The following is a 12607-nucleotide window of genomic DNA, read 5'->3' on the forward strand; positions in this document are numbered from 1 at the left end:
GTTTTGAGAGTGGGCTAAGTAGTCTGAACTTGAATTCAAGAGCTCTATCTTTTTACAAGGCATGTGGTGAGCACCAGAGTTTGTGGAGGAGCCTGAGAGAAGGGAGGAAGGGACGGAGGAAGAGAGAGATGGAAGGAGGGAGGGAGTGATGGAAGAAGGCGGGGAAGGAAGGGATAGGTGAATAGCAGTCAGTCTGACAAGAGCCATCCTCTGTCCTTTCTCCCCCTCCACTGGCTTGGGCCCTACTCTTAGTTATTTTATAAATATTCCCTGAGCACCAATTTTGTGATGAGGATGGTGCTTGAGAGGAGAATAAAACACAACGTTCATGCCCTTCCTGGAGTTTAGATTTTTATGAAAGGAGACAGGCCTATAAGCAATTACAAAACAGTATGGCTCATGCTTGCAGCAGGGGTTGGGAGGCTATGTGAGAACAGGGAGGAGACGATGGGCTGTGGCTTAGGTGGGATGCGGGAGTCAGGGGAAGCTTTGAGTAGGATGCTGGGGCTTCATGTTCAAAGCTAAGGAGGCAAGAATATCACAGCCAGAGGGATGTTTAGAACAGGCGAGTGGTGAGGGCAGAGGGTGAAAGAGAGCGTTAGGGAAATTCAAGGGGAGGTAGCTACTTTCATAGAGCTTGAAGTCCTGACAGAGCAGTGCCCATCATCCCTCCCAGAGGCCTCCAGGTCACCCTGATCATGGTGCAGCCTGGGGCTGGCGAGGACCACAGCGACCCAGCAATGACCAAGGAAGCCAGAGTCACAGGCTCAGGCTGAACAATCCTTTCCATGCCTATCCTCTCTTCCCTGCTCCCATCTCCTCATGTAAATCCTCTCTCTCCTCTGGCTTCTCTTTATTCTCATCTTACATCGTATTCTCTTCACTATTCACTCTGATTTCTCTGCTTCAATACACATACTAGCTAGGAACTATTTGTTTGTTTTTTGTTCTGGGTTTTGGTGTGTTTTTTTTTATGAACACATTTACATTCCTTTCTTGGGAAAAGATAAAGAGATGTGTTTGGCTTTACATGGTTCAAAATTAAAAAAGTGGAGGGGGCAGCATTTTCCTTCAACAAGGCTCTACACTGGTTTTTCAATGTAGATTGAGATAGAAAGAAAAGGGGGAAAATGGGAAAGAAAAATAGTTTCCTAACTCTTAGGTGGTGATACTCTACGGTTTGTCCCTGATTTTATTAACAAGCAGCCAGTGTGTGTTTAAGCACAGTAAGTGATAAGTCACAAATGACCTCTTTACTTACTCAGACTAGTGATATCTATTTTAATATATTTCATAAGCCCAATGTCACTTAAAATACATGTCCTTTTAACATATGGGTCAGTATTACTGTCTTAACATACAAAGTTTAATGTACTGTGATAACATTTTCATGGCTGAATCCTGCATGAATCTGCTTATTTTCTAAGAATGTGATAAAATACAGGTCATATGGGAGGCAGGGATATTTGGTAAAAAGAACATAAATTTCATCCTCAGACAGATTTGCAGATAAATCCCGTCTCTACCACTTACTAGTTTTGCCACTTTGGGCAGATTTCTTGACCTCTGCAAGCTTCTTATAGAACTTGTGAAATAAGGATAATTTCTTCCTAGAGGGGTCCCTGGAACCCCCTGACCTGCCTGTTGGCCTGCTTCCTTTCCTCTCTTCCTTCCACTATCCCATCAAGTGTCTCAGTGGTGCTAAGTGGAGAGCAAGCTTGCAGTGAAGTTTAAATGAGATCTATAAAGCTGGGCAGGTAATAAGCATCTTGTAACGGTCACTTCTTTTATTGTTATTATTGTCCATATGGTTTATCAAGCAATTTCCCAGGCAAACATCTTCGTAGCTTCTGAAAACCAGGCAGTGCTTACTTGCTAGGGTGTACATAGTTGTAGCAGCTTAATACTTTCTCATTGCCGAACTGGTTGGGCTCAGTGGATAGAGCGTCGGCCTGCGGACTCAAGGGTCCCAGGTTCGATTCTGGTCAAGGGCATGTACCTTGGTTGTGGGCACATCCCCAGTAGGGGCATGGAGGAGGCAGCTGATCGATCTCTCTCATCGATGTTTCTAACTCTCTGCCCCTCTTCCTTCTTCTCTGTAAAAAATCAATAAAATGTATTTTAAAAAAATACTTTCTCATGTATTGCTATGCAGAGGCCCGGTGCAAAAATTCATGCATGGGGGTGGGGAAGTGTCCCTCAGCCTGGCCTGCATCCTCTCACAATCCAGGACCCCTTGGGGGATGTCCAACTGCCAGTTTAGGCCCGATCCCACATCCCTCTTGCAATCGAGACTGCTGACTCCTAATTGCTCACCTGACTGACTGATTGCTCCTAACCCTTCTGCTATCTGCCTCTGCCTCAGTCCGCGCCGCCGCGGCTTTGTCTGGAAGGATGTCCGGAATGATGCCCAGAAGGTCGTTCAGCTGTCCAGTCTAATTAGCATGTTATGCTTTTATTATTATGGATGAGCTATAGATTCTTAGAAACTAAAAATAAATTCACACACAACAACAGTACTTTTCACCTGTGGAAGGCACCATATTAACAATTTTAAAAAATAAATTCCTGGTGGGTTTCTAAAACAGTGGAGGTAAAAATCCTTGTTAAACTACAAAAGGGTGGAGCTGATAAATTTTTAAGTTATTGCTTTTTAATGTAGCAGCTCACTCTTTACAATTTTAATGTGTATTACAAAGACAATATAAAAATGGCATACATCAGTCTAAAATGATAAAAATGTCATTATGACCTTCATGGATTTCTGTCTAGCCTAAGTAATCCCAGTAAACCCTACAGATTGAAAAATACATCTTCAATCATTTCACTGCTTTTGCCCTTGATTGTGTGTGGGTTTTTAAAAAACATTTCTCACGAATACATCTTTTCTTTCTTTCTTAAAAGAATGCCATTAAAATAAGAAGGCTTTAAATGAAAGTCAGTGACTTGTCAAGGGGACTGGCTTAGATCCTGATACTATAGATTTTTGCTTGTTTTAATTATATCGAATATGTCTAGGGTTTACTTTGCTGTTTTAAAGGATTCAGCATCTTTATTTCGAAAGATTTACAGTTTTGTTTTAAGAAAACCCTTGTGGTAATTTTTGTCATGCAAATTTATATCTGAAAGAACAGACTTGCAAGGGATAAAATTAAAGTGGTCCTATTTCTGGCCAAAAATCTGAAATCCACGAAATGAGAAGAGAAAGAAAGAAACTGTGTGCCATGGGTAAGTCCGATCTCTGATTCTGGCATCCATGGAGGGGTGCATGACTACTTCTGACCCAGCAACAGGAGGAATGCTTACTTAGCATCATATTACAAAAGTGGGAGATCACTTTAAATGCTTAAACTGCCTTCAACTCAGACACGGGTGCTAGTGCAAGAGTCTGCAAGACCATAGAAATGAGACATTTCTTTCCTGGAAAGGGCTCTATTAAGGATGCTGTTATTTGGAGTCTAGGTGGTCAAGATGTAAAGAGAATGAGAATATGAGGTGTTGGAGGAAGGTAAAATGGCAAAGGAGGGCACTTAAGGTTGATTGGTGAGGGGATACTCACAAACTACATCTCACCTACTTTGCCATCTCGCCAGATGCCAATCCTATAGTCTAGGAAGGTAAAGAAATTGCCATCCTCCCTCCTCTATGGCCCAAATATGTTTGTCTCCCCCAGAGCAATCCAAATGGTCTACCTTTCCAACCCAGCACAAGTCATCATCTGTTGAGGCAGATGATCTGACTATTTTTCCCATCATTCACATTCAGTTTTGATGGCGGATATCCCATCGATATTATCTTTTCCAAAAGAAGGGTCTACTTATCCAAAAAAGAATGAGAGAGACAAATTCAGGCAGCTGTGGTGAACGAGTTTCTAATTTTGAGTAGGGGGACACAGTGCAGGCCAAGCCAGAATTGTGGGAGGGCTGCCTGCTGCTCTTTCTGAAATGTATCTAACTGGTACTCACATGTTCCTCCAAACCCGTCAGTTCTCCCATATCTCAAAGTTATTTACCCCAGTTTAGCTTTGATTTGGGGATTGGTGATGGTGGTGGGTGGGGAGCATGGGTAACTAACCTTCAAGGTGAGTACTACTTGTCATTGGTATAGTAATAGGAGACACTGTTTTCCAGAGCTAACTTTCTGCTGCAAATACTTGACAAACTGCTCAGCCATAAAAAATTAATTTGTAAAAAATAAAAAAAAATCTTATTACAATTACCACTCCTAATTCTAATAAAACAATAGTGGGATCCCAGGTGAGACAGAAATATTTAGAGGAGGAAAGTATTTCAATTGCCAGCAGTTTGCAGTGAAGATAATAGGAAGTCACAAATGAGTTCTAGTAATTTATTGTTATAGATTGCAGATTCTACATTTTTATAAAATGCAACAGGAGATAGGCCATATTCCCTTACTGTCAAGATTATGACAGCAAGGAATTCAGAGAAATATGTTTACAAAGATAGACACACACAATGATCTATGTCCTACAGAAGTCATGCTCTTAATTTAGGAAGGTCACCCAAATAACCCTTTATTTCCCAAATACTATCATTTCAGAAGAAGCCAGGACTTTGATGTATTCTAACATCAAATATTCCAGAATAATCACAATCAGGGGTTTGGGCTAAATCCCTGCCAATAATCTCGTTTGTTTTTTTAATCTGAAGAAGATGCTACTCTCCAGGTGACGAAGAACAGCTCGCATGGGTGGCGCCAAGCTGGGGGTAGGGAAAGCATCAGCTAGAAACTCTTTGTGACCAGGCCTGAGCAGTGGACTCCAAAACAACCATGTCTAATATCCAGTTTAAGTTTGCCTTTCTGTATTATTCTCACCTGCATCCTGAAATATTGAATAAAGTCTGCAAATCAGTACAAATTAGGGTCAGCTTGGTCTTAGGCTCAGAGGAAGAAGAACAGGGCAATGTTGGGTAGAGAGCTGGGGCAGCTAGAAATATTTAAGCAGCTTCCAGAAACTGCCCAGGTAGGATATGGGACCATCCCAGGGCCCTCTAAATAGTCAAGTGGAGGCCAAATTTCTAGAAGTCATGTGGAATGGTGATTTCCATGCTTCTGTAGGGAGATAAAAATTAACCGTGACCCTCAAAGGTGTGAAATCTTGATATTCCTCGTCTAGTTAAATGCAACAACTTATATTTCTCCCACATTTCCATGAGCCAGACATGGTGCTATGCAGGCCTCATCTCACTTAATTTTCACAATGACTCAGTCAGTGGTTATAATCATTATCAGATACTCATTATAGTCATTTTGGAGATGAGGGAAGAGAGGTTCTAAGAGGGTCAGTTGCCTAAGGTCACATAATGATTAAGGAGCAAGTCGAATTGCTAACCAGATCTGCTTAAACTTTTAGCCATTATGAAACAATCCATAAAAACTTGCAGTTTTCTCATGAGAAAAATGAAACACTATGCCTTCCCGAGATAACCCCAAAACTTGCCCACAAGTAGGCCGATCCTCAATTCATTTCATTAATGCATTCCATCCCAAATTATAAGGTAAAGGTCAGACATAACGTTCCCTCAGAATATGGAGTCCACGCACATTAAGGATGACCAGCACCCAGGACAAGGCTGAGGTGCTCAGTTTTCCCTCCCAGATGTCATTAAATAGCCTACCTGCCATTACATGTTGCTATTCCCCATAATAAAAAGCCAATTAGTATTGATATAAAGAAGGTCAATGGGCAGCTAATGCTAATTCCGCAGTTCCCATGCAGATGAACTAAGGGATGCATACCCTTATGCAGCTATGGGCAAGGCCTTTATTTCAGTGATCTTGAACAGTTCATTGTTTATGAGGGGTAACTTGAGCAACATATGTATTTCAAAGGCAAATGTTCTCTGTAGAATACCTTTCATCTGTTATCTCATTGATTACTAGCACTCCACAGGTGGTGTTTAAATGTGACTAAGTTACTGACAAGTTACTGAGCTTGTCTTACATCACATGATGGTATTAAAATATCTTTGATTAACAAATCATTGGTTAAAAAGCTATGTAAATTAGCAAAGCTTTTTGGTGGGAGTAACGTGGGGAAGAGAAAAGAAGATAAAAAGGGGAGAGAGGGAAGGGGGAGGTGGAAGGAGGGAGAGGAAAAAATATATGAGAGAATTCTAAAATAATAGGCTGTTTCCCTTTTCTGCTTTGTTCTCAACCATAGTTCCAGAATTCTTGTTATCATGACCTTTGTGTTTCTCTCATAACTTTTTATATGATCAATTTTCTTTTTTCCAGCTTAGCCAGTTTTAAAGTTTGAAATCTTGCTTTGATTTCCTTTTCACTACCCAGAGTGGCTACATGAGATGTAAACAATAACAACAACAATAACAGAAACTATTTATTGGAGAAAAACAAAAACTAATTTTAAAGCCAATGTAGGAATTATAATTACTTTTCACTAAATATGTAATTATGCATAAATGACTTCCAATTATAGAAATAGTGGGGAGATGGGGAGGAAAAAAATAACTCTGGGCCCCTAATAATTATTTTCTCAACGAGGGTAGGTCCTTTGAGATTGTATGAATCAGAACTTTCCCGGATTCAAGGCTATCTCTGTAAGCATTTTCATGTGCACCACCTAAAATGAAAGTACAATAGGGACACTAACGCTAAATTCATATTTCTCATTGTATCAACCACATCCTTCTAGTAGGGATCTTCAGATTTTAGACTGTATCTCTCCTAGTCACCTGATCACCATTTCCTTAGCTGTAAAGATAAATACATACTAAACTTTAATGGGTCACTGTTAGAGAATTGAATGTAGATATTGTGATGATTTATAAAAGGCACTCATGTACTAATAAGTTACTGATATAGGTTACATAGTCTACTAATCTATAAAATGTAAAAACTTTTATAGGCCACATACTCTCTTCTTCAAAATCATATTCAAAAGAAATAGAGATACAGTTGAGTGTAAAGATTATAGACATAGATAGATGCATACATATTATCTACATAAAATGGGCTATGTCCTACAGAACTGGTTTTAGTTTATATTTTGAGTAGACTATAATTTATATAGTGGACCTCATGCTCTTGAAGGGTGATTTCAAATTAAATGACCAAAACATATTTTCATCATTTTGTTACATAGTCAAATACACAAGCTTCTTTCTCAACCTTTTAAGTCCAATGAATAGCTATTAAGCCTGTGGAATTCAGACTTTGAAGGAATAGAGCACTGACCTAGAAGGCTTATTTATGATTTTTTTCCTCTCTACTTTTCAAATCAAGTTATATATTTTTAATTGAAAATACTGTTTAACTTAATAACCTGGATCTGTCTATGTAGGTCTGGTATTGACTTGAACCTACTGGAGGTGAGAAAGCATTTCAGTCATAGAACCAAGGTAGATTGATGGCTACTATCATCAGGTCAAACAATATTAATCCCCCATCAAGTTAAAGGAGCACAAAAATGATGACTGTTATTTTTAAAAAATCAATCACAATCCAAATGATGGCATCCATCTTGAAATATATTTCTTCCACTCCTCCCAAAATTGATATTTTTTAAAGTCTTAGAAGTGAACTGAGAATCACAGACAGACTGAGGGACCCTCAGAGATGGTCTCCAAATATTTCAAAGGGTATAAAACAAGAAATAAAATGCACTTTTGAAGTTGTGGCCTTTGAAAATTGTTATATTTGTAGCAAATAATGATTCTTTCACAGTCAGGTGGGAGAATCTAAGCATTCAACTCCATTTGAACAATTTTCTAACCACACTTGGCCACTAGCATCATCAAGCCATCTTTAAATTAGTGCATCTCTGAGAATGATGAATTAATGAACATAAACACATATGTGTGAGGTATTTTAAGAATTGCTTTTATAAACTTTTGACTATGAAAAATTTCAAACATATTTATGAAGAGAATAATTAGAAGAATCTCTATGTGCACATCATTCAACTTCAACCACCATCCATTTCTACTATTCACACTTCCCTCCACTCACCACTCTCTCCCTCACACTCAATGCACATGCCCACCCACCCAGGCAAACTTTGTTTGCTTCTTGCCATAGTACATGAAAGCCCATCTCAAGCATCTTATTATTTTATCTGTAATGAATTTTGGGTGTCTTTTTTAAAAAGTCTTAAAAATTAAGCCAAAACATATTTCCACATCCAGCAAAATTAACAAAAAATTCACATCTAATATCAATATGTTTTGAATTGTTCCCAAATGTCTTCGAATATCTTTTTCCAGAGCCTTTGTTCAAATATCTTTTACTAGTCTCCATTGAAATGAAATTATTTTTAATACAGTATGACTTTATATGTGATTCAAAGTCAGATTCAGTGTGAATGTTTCCTAAAGAGTTAAACATTAATTTTAAAATTAAATTTATACTCATAAATTTCTGATGAGTGAAAATAAAAAACAATAATTTTCTATATGATAAATCATAAATAGTAATCCCTAAAGTTCAATTCATTAACAATCAGTAAAAATCATCATCTATATAAAAGCCTAAGCTACCATTCGACCAGTAGCTATGATGAGCACTGACCACCAGGAGGAAAACACTCAATGTACAGGCATGAAAACGTGGAACAGACTGATGAATCTCAGAGGGAAGGAGAGGGGGGAGGGCAGGAAGAGATTAACCAAAGATCTTGTATGCATACTAGAGGCCCGGTGCACGAATTTGTGCACCAGTGGGGTCCTTCGGCCTGGCCTGTGGGGATCAGGGTGAAACTGGCAGTTTGACATCCCCTGGGGGGTCCTGGATTGCAAGAGGGCACAGGCCAGGTTGTGGAACCCCACCAAAGCACAAATCTGTGCACCAGGCCGCTGGTAAGTTATAAAACATTATGCAAAGAGACACTGCTTTAGGCTTGAATACATAAAACAGTTTTACAGTAGCAGGATTAACCTTAAAGAAAAATAATTAAAATTAAACTGAAGCTTTTGTATTTCTTAGCCATTTTGGACAAGTTTGAACCAATGTTGCTTCACAGTCTTCACAGGAATGGCACTGGGGCTTCTGCATAATAATTTGTGAGGATCGAGGGATAATATGCTAGAAATCACCTAAGACATAATATAAGCAGCCCCAAAATGTTGATTCAATATGTTCTAGATTGGTCTTAGCTGTTGTCAAAACTCTTTAATTCTCCTACCCCAGGGGGCCTCAAGTTCTTTCATTCCATCAACTTCCCATAGCCACTCATCCACTAGATCCCCTCACTTCCTATCTTCCCAGGGAAGAGGTCAGAGGCAAGCCTCTATTCCCTGCCCTTTTCCAATTTTGATATTCTGCTTGACAAAATCACATCCTGATAAAATTCAACACGCCCCTCCTGCACTCTTGAAGCTGAAAGTGCTTAAAGAAAAGCTAACATCATCACTAGTTGGTTTCACTTTAAGTTCATATCCAGGAATTTCAACATGAGTCCTTAAGGCTGCCAGGCAAGGATCAGATGAATTTTTAGCCCATTCATTCTTCTTTTCTCAGTTATGACTACGTTCCACCTTCTTCCTTTAAACCCCTACCATCTCCTTCTCTGCCTCACTTTCCACTGGTGACCTTGCCCAATATTTCACAAACCCCAACTCAGAGCCATGTGAAGAGGACTCCCATGGACCATCACCGTCACATTCACCCATGCTTGCATCTGCACACTCTTACTCTGCTTTCTCTATTGTTGCTCTGATCTCCAATCTCTTAACGTTAGAGAACTCCAGGACTCAGTCTTTCCATCGCTCTATCTGTATTAACTTTCTTGGTGATGTCATCCATTTAAAAAACCATTCATATGTCAACTCTTGGGTTTATAGCTCTAGCTCAGGCCATCATTTCAAATTTCAACACTGCCTGTCCATAGACACTAATCTGTCAATACCAGAGCTGACTTCTGATCTTGGATCACAACCTGTTCTGATAGACACCCATCTTATCAGATGAAATGCCTTCCTTTCAGCTGCTCATGAAATCCTCCCTTGTCTTTCTCTCTCAAATCCTACTTCCAACCCATCAGAAGACCTCGTTGCCTCTAACTTCAACATTTATATGGAACTGGACAACTTATTTCCAGCTCTGCTGTGAGGTCTACTTTGCTCTGAATCATCATATTCTCTTGTCTAAGTAATCCATAGCCTCCTTTTCCCCTCTCACCCCCCTACCAGCTATCTCTTAATCATTTCACTCGTCAGTCCAATCTTGCCAGAAACTCCCCATTTCTATTATCAGGTTCTATCACATGTGTACATCCTCCTGTGCTGTGATCCTACTTGCCGATGCTGCTTGAGACACACTGGTCTCCTGTTTTTCCTTTAACATGTCAAGCACATTCTCACTTTAGGGTCATGGCTCTATCTGTTTCTCTCCTAGGAATGATCTTCTCCCAGGCTATTTGCTTGGCTAACTTCCTCAGTCCTTTGGTCTTTGCTTGGATCACACTTTCTCAACGAGGCTTACCTAAACCTATGTTTATACTCTAATTTGCCCCCCTCCTCAAATCCACATTCTGAGCTCTATATTTTATTTTTCCATAGTGTATGCATAGCTTATCATTGTATCCCCATTTCCATAATACATATTCATTAAGAGCAGACATCTTTACCTGGTTTTCAATCTGTTACATTGCTAGCACTAAGAACCCAGCATATAGTAAAGCCTCAATGAATATATTTGAATAAATTTCCAACTATTTGTCTATTTGCCTTTTCATTAGTAATCTACTGAGTAACTGAGTTTTCTAAATAAGAACTAATATTTACAGAAGTAAACATATAATATATTAAGATTTAATAATATCCACGTATGTTTTAATGATCGATATTACTTTTTATTATTGACATAATTTCTCAATTTCCATAAGGTAGTTAAAAATAAAAAAGGACTATAGTCCTAGTTGGTTTGGCTCACTGGATAGAGTGTCTGCCTGAGGACTGAAGGGTCCTGGATTCAATTCCAGTCAAGGGCACATGCTTTGGTTGGTTGCAGGCTTGATCCCTAGCCCTGGTGGGGTGCTTGCAGGAGGCAACCAATCAATGTGTTTCTCTCCTATTGATGTTTCACTGTCTCTGTCTCTCCCTCTCCCTTCCACTCTCTAAAAATCAATGGAAAAATATCCTCAGGTGCGGATTAAAAAATAAATACATTTTAAAAAAGACTAGATTTGTAAGTCAGTGGCTGATTATCTCACATATTGAAAAAGAACACACAAGGAAAGAACCACTATGTTTTCTGTCTTAAGAGGTTCCTATAGTTGTTTTATGATACGCGTTACTAAGTAGTTTATGAAAAACAAAATTACCTCTCATAGCTCTTACAGATACAGTAAGGAATCGGCAGAGAAGGCTTGTGCTAATAAATTAAAGTACTCTTGGGCGTGACTTTGGACAGTTAATGATCTTTAATTAATTTAGGCATTGTTTGCCCTTCAAGATAAAAATGGATATCTATTCATTCTTAGGCCATTATTTTACTTAACACAATGAACTAAAGTTGAAACTCTTTGAGAGGCAAACTATATTTATAATTACATCCACTTTAAATTAATAGCATCTCACACAAGTTGACTTGAAGATATGTAAAGGCCCCAAGCAATGATAAATTATGGCCTCATCATTCCCTCAGTTTTATATTTAGTTCAAATAGAAACCCATTAAGCTGGAATTAAGTATGAGGAACTCAAAATACAGACATACCTGGGAGATATGGCGGATTTGGTTCCAGACCACTGCAACAAACTGAGTAGTGCAATAAAGTGAGTCTGAATCTTTTGGGCTGGAGGGTCTTGCCTTTAGTTTAAAACAGTGCAACACCTGCTAAGTGCATTAAAAAGAAACTTAATTAACTGAGTTGTGCCTGTATTTATTGTTCCCATGTTGACCATTTTAATAATTTGTTACTTTTTAAAATACAGGTAAATTCACATATTAGAAAATTCTAACTCTGAAAAAAAAAAAGTTACCTCACAATCTTGTAACTGAACTCCTGGAATTTTATATACCCAGCCTACTACTTTAATGATGACAGTTTTGCACACATTTCTCAACAGGTTATTGGCTTTCTTGGGGAAAACAACAACAAGGCTCTTTTATTTCAATTTCTCTGAGGCTCATCCAGCCTCCTGTCCTGGTTACACTGAGGTTAGATAAGACTTGCTCACACCAGCATGCTGAACACATTCATTCAGCAAATACTTCTGCTCTGCACACCAATCCTCCTACTTTGAGGAACACAAGACTTTATACAGGAAAATCTATGTTCTCCTAAAGTTTAGGAGACCTAAACCACAGTTACCAGACATGCTACTAACCTTGAGTAAACTTACTTTCAGCAGCGAGTCTCCCTTCCCTCACCTGTGACCAGCACCTTCCTTCTGGCGCTGCAGTAAACACCTTTATTACAAGGCCCTGGTCAATTAGCTCAGCACGGAGGGCAACGCGCATCAGGTGTGTTTTATAACTTTACATGCCGTGCCACGCTGTGCTGTGATAAAAAGTATATATATTCAAGCTGAGGGGAGCAAACTGAAGGCTAATGGGGAGAATGAAGAATGGAAGGAGACAAAATCGTTGCGTTTGATGGTTCCACTCTCCTGCCTACAGGTAAT

Source organism: Myotis yumanensis, unplaced genomic scaffold (assembly GCF_028538775.1).
Source record: "Myotis yumanensis isolate MYYU_CA2020_CCGP unplaced genomic scaffold, mMyoYum1.0.hap1 SCAF_5, whole genome shotgun sequence".
Classification (NCBI taxonomy): domain Eukaryota; kingdom Metazoa; phylum Chordata; class Mammalia; order Chiroptera; family Vespertilionidae; genus Myotis; species Myotis yumanensis.